We start from the raw sequence: 6,000 nt of genomic DNA on the forward strand, positions 1-6,000 counted from the left end.
CTCCCCGTTTCATCTCATTCATGCCAAGTGTGGGTTAAGTAGCATGGGCAAGGGCGACCCCAAGAGCCCTCTACATTAATGACGTCGGGTATAAGGAGAATGGTATCAAGCTTGGGTTTCTTTATGAAAATGTGTTGTTTGATTGATAAAATGGTGAACTTGGTAGTTGTATATTTCATATGTTGTATGTTGATATATATTATTAGTCCTATATACATTGATTTGAGATAATATATACAAATGATTAAATTATTGAATTGTTGAGACGATAATGTTGAGAATGCCTAAGACATTAAAACATTTTGTGTTGATTGACTTAGGATTAAAGAAGAAGGTGTTTAAAAAGTTGGGTATCCCATTGTGATGATATTGTTGTGGTGCTATATGAGCTACTTGTTGAAAACCTTTTTTGAATAGTTGACTCTTTAAATGGATAGTTGAGTCTTATCTAAGACCTTAATTGATGCGGTATGTGGGTAAGGTTGTGGTATACTGACCACAATATAGGGGTTATGTTGAACTATATTGATTATAAGTGACCAAATCGAGTAAGTAAAATGTCGGGGGTTAAAATCCCTAACTAAGTACTGGAAGAAACATAATATTTAGAGGGTAGTTGGTGGAATAATTTCACAGAAGGCTTAGTTATGCAAGTTAACACCGTGATAGACTCACAATCAAGTTATTCTGCCCTAACAAGAATACTAGACTTTTTCAATTTAAGTGGCGAACTTTGAGAAATCATGTTATTGTGAATTTTTATCCAAATTGGATGTTGATCTAGTAGGTTTAAAAAGGTCATGTTGGTTCGGTAGGGTCAAACCATTTAAATTATTTACCTTTGTTGTAGGAGACCTCCATAGTTGAATGCATGACGACGTATGTAGTGGTGTTGTTATGCATATGATGTGTTGCTTGTGTTGTTGTTTATATGCTATGTGAATTTGTTGTTTGAATGACATGGTTGTGGTGTAGCTTGAAATATGTTGTGTTTAGATTAAGTTGTTTATCTTTCTAAGGTTGTTGAATGCCATGTTGAGGAGACATTGTTGTGTTGCTAAGTTTTAAGCCATGATGTGGTTGTGTTGTGTGGTTTACATGATGGTATCTAGTATGACTATTTTACTTCTATGCTTGTTATATGTTTATTCTTTTGAGTACTAGCTTACCCTTATTTGTTATTTTTGTGATTGGACTACAATGATCATATTTATATGGGAATAAGATAAGGATAAGCTATATGTAGAGTTTTGTGGGGTCATGTTGGTGATGGCGACGTATTAACTTCTGAGCCATCTCAATGTAGTTGGTTTAGTGATGTTACTTGATCGATAACTTAGAGTTAATATTTTCAATACTAGATTATTGTTCATAGTTGCATACGTGTATAGTTATTCTATTATTTTAGTTCTTGGCTTAAATTTCTTATTTGTGCATATATCCAGATATTGTTCATATATTAATCTTATGTAGTTAGTTGTATCTTTCCATTGCGAGTAGTTGAACTATTAAATGTAGGGATCATGACGAGTTATTACATTTTTGTTGAGTAATTTTGTAATTTTATAATTTTTGTATTGTGTAATTTTATAATTTTGATCGAGAATATTCATTAATTTCCTTTTATTTTATTATATTTTTTTTTGAATTTTTCCTTATACATATATTTTAAAATTTTTTAATAACTTGTTAATAAATACACCTAATAAAAAAAAATTAAATAAGCTTAAATTGATTAATATTAATCAATTTAGATCAAAATATTTCCTAAAGGTATTAGGGAAATCAATTTCATTGTGTTTATGATGAGGAGAATTACGTTTACTACATGTTTGGCTATTAGAAAAATGGATTTCGATATGCTCAAATTTACATCACTTGAAAGTAACAGTAAGTAACTTCTCCATCAAACAAAACATATAATCTTAAAGTTTTATCATATTATTATATATTCAAAATCAATTTTAATAACAAGTTTCTAAACAACATTCAATATGAAAATTAAGTTTATATTTTTTTATTATCTAAATAAATATTATATTACTTTTAGTTCACGTTTACTTAAAATTAATTCTACAAGTTCATATTATTTCATAATCAAATGCATCAAACCTAAGCTGACTCTAATCGACCTAATAAGTTTGGATCAATTTTCAGTGTTCGGTTTACACCCAACCCAATCCAATCAAAATCTGACATTGTACTAGTCAGGTAACGAGTTTTGTGTTTTTAACCCATTACCCGACCTCATCGGTCACATATAATAATAATAATAATAATAATAATAATAATAATAATAATATTTGAATGATCATTTATTTAGAATAATATTCACTATCACTCTTACTTAATAACGAGTTTTGTGTTTTAGATTGATAACATTGTAATAATATAATATTTATTTAAATTTTATTTTGTATTAATAAATATTGATTTTTTGAGTTGATAATAATGTAACAAATTAATAAATTTATTTTAGAGTTTAGTCTGTGTCATTGTTTATTTTATAAGTTGATAACATTGTATTTGCAACAATGTATCCAATGATTTACATCTATTTTGAAATATTTAAATTTTTACAATAAATAAATAAATTTAATTATGTTGACCCAATTAACGTAACTCAACCCAACATGTTTGAAATCGAATTGAGTTGGATTGGATCTTAAAAAAAATTACATAAACTCGATCCAACCCAACTCATTAAATTTTGATTTTGACCGGGTCCAATTTGACCCACTTACACATCTTCTATTCATTTAGATTGTTATTTCAAACTTACGTTAAATTTCTAAGTTAAGTGATATTTAACAAAATAATAACAAAGATAAAAATATGTATACTTTTATTTATGTAATTGAGAGCGTAATATTTATTATTATTATCACATAGGATATGAATCTAAGTTGATTCAATTCAGTATTTGGTGAAAGGAGAATAGATCTCAATCCATACTAAAAGATATATTTATTATTTTTTAATTAATTTACTTAATATAATTATTTTTTTAAAATCAATATTATATATAATAAGATATTTGCAAACTAGCATTAAAATAATCTCTTGTAATTGATTTAACATCCGAGATTTTTTATGATTATAGTTTTCTAAAGTTTTTGTTTTTACATTATAATTTATTTTTTATATGTAATGAATTATTTTTATTAATAATTTAATCTATCCTTAAATTTTTTATATTTATAAATATTCATTACAAAATATTTGTCAATAGATACAAAAGTTCAAACAAAACGAAACCAACATAAAATTGAAAAAGGAGAAAAAGCAGATGGCCATATTTGTATTACAAAGCCCTCCACATGTGTTTTTGTTCCAAACTGGAGTCATACAAAATTAGAAAAACCGACAAAGGCCCTGAAGCAATATAGGCCCAAGTTCATGTATAGTGATCGTGAAGCAAAAGAAGCCCATAAAGGATACACCAATTTTGTTTCATTGCTTCACAAACCAAAGAAAAAAGAGCACCCTGCACACTTGTTCCATTTTATTATTATAGCCTGCTATAAAAACTATCTGATTGTAAATGTTTATTTATTTGTAATAAATTATATTTTTTTGTTCTTTATTTATTTTTAAGATTTATTTTAATTTTTTATCTTTTAAAATATTATTTTTATTCGTTAAATGTTGGGAGAAAGATGAGGAGTGGTGGAAAAAGACTACAAAATGGGGATAAAAATTGAAGGAGTTTAAATTTTAGGGAGATATTTACAATAGGTAACGAACAAATAATATAACTAAATTTGATACTATATTTTAATTCAAAACTTTAAAAACATCAAGTTGACAAATCTTTCTAAAAAAAATATTTCTAACTTATATCCAAATATACTTATAGTTATGATATTATCAAAACAGTTTAAACTTTGAGGAGATTTTCACAACGAACAAACAATACAACTAAATTTGACATCATATATCGACCCAAAATCTTAAAGACATCAAATTAATGAATTTTCTTATTTATATATTACTCAGCATATCCAATTTTATCATATGTAAGACTTTCATTTATACTTGAACTCCAACAAATTGGTTGTGATGTGAGGTCTCGAAGTTAGTGACAATAGCAAGAACAAAGTAGCCATAGATGGTTGGTCTGCCAACGCTACAAGTTGCTAAAGCATGCCAGCCATGAGCTTTGTCATTGATTCATAATAACGCTCATCTTGAATAACTTGTTGATTATCTAATCTATTTTTGCAGTGGATTCAATTTGTTGAATTGGGATTGGAAGAAAGTATAAAAGAGTAAGGCTAGACTAAGAAGAAAGAAAAACAATTTATTTATCTAATGCCACTAACGGCCATAAAAGCGGTGTTGAATGCCCTAATTAACATTTTGGCATCAACACTCATTCATTGTTGGCGAAGCAGAGAAAACTAAGGGTGAGAAAAATTATCTGCATTAAATTGAACTTCTAAATAATTGCATTGTAACGAACTGAAAAACTGAACTGAACCATTATACAGTTCAGTTTTTTTAAAACTAGATTCATACAATTGCAGTTCAATGCACTACTGAATAACTATTCACAATAAGTTCATAGACAATGCAATAGCTGAAACATCAGAAGTGGCTCCATAAACTAATCAAGAAGAGTGAGTGAGGGTTCATTACTGAAATGGTGTGACATTAATGTAGAATGTAATTGATATGCAAATAATAACTGCCCTAGCTGGTGTGCAGAGATCTTGACTTTTGCAAGTGATGAGCATTGTTCCAACACTAGTAGTACCCAAATCAATACTTTTATCTCAAGGTTTCTGATTCCTCGCAGTTTAGTGTAGTTTAAAAAAAGTTCAGTGTAGTTCGGAAATAGTTCGAAACAGTTCGGTTTAATTCAAGGCACAAAAACAGTTCAGGTCACAGCACATAACAATTTAATTTAGTTCATATTGTAATGCAATTCAGTTGAGAGAAGTAAAAAACAGTTGAGTTCAGTTCGCATAATCTTATATATAATCTAATTCAGTTCTATTCAAGCAAATTGTTTTTCGATTCAGTGCAGTTTTTAACAATTCAATTTAGTGCAATTTATTTTTTCCACCCCTATTGATAACCATTTGAAACACTTTTTCTGTCTTTCTTTCATTAATAATCAAACCATGACAGTAATAGGCCACAACTCGGTGACTGCTAGATACATCCTCTGTACTTAGTGGCTCAAAATACAATGACTTGATTAAGACCCTTATATGCTAGGCGAACCTTTTTTAAAAAATGACACATTGGTTCAATTGGAGAAGTTAAGAAATATGAATATCAACTATTAGAATCACAAAAAATTGATATGTTCAAAGATCATTGAAGGCATTAACCATTGATATGGTGTTCATGGATGATACGGAAATGTTAATTTGGTTTTATGTTGTGTACTATTAAAGTCAGTTCTGCATATAGTGATGTATTTCAGATTAATCTATTTTCTACATACAAATACTTTAATTTTCATATTGTGATCTCACAAAATATATACTAAGCATTATTCTAAGGCACACAAAACGTTGCGACACAAGCAAAATATGCAATTGCTGAAGTAAAACTTACACAAGTATGTTGTGTGACTTTATTTTCTTTTCAAACCAAAACCAAATCCTAACATTATAATTTTTTCCCCTTTCATCAACAGAATGTGGCATTTTTAAACTCTGAGACATGGTGAACTAACATGTTTATGCAGTTGGGTGATGTTTCTATATTTTTTTATTATTGCATAAATAAATTAAAAGAATCTAATTAATGATGTTAATGGGGGCCTCTCAAACCCATAAAATAAACAATTATATAATGCATGGACCCATAATTAATCATGCACAAGTAAACTCATCTGTGAGCATATGCTATGATTGGAATTAAACACCCGTGAAGATAACGACTTTAGAATTTGACAACTAGCTAAGACTTATAATGCTCCTTTTTCAAAGTTAAGTTCCCTTTTCCCACGTAGCTCCACCCATTTATGTTTCATTAAAATAA

Source organism: Cajanus cajan, chromosome 2, assembly GCF_000230855.2.
Source record: "Cajanus cajan strain Asha chromosome 2, NIPB_CcT2T_4, whole genome shotgun sequence".
Taxonomy (NCBI): domain Eukaryota; kingdom Viridiplantae; phylum Streptophyta; class Magnoliopsida; order Fabales; family Fabaceae; genus Cajanus; species Cajanus cajan.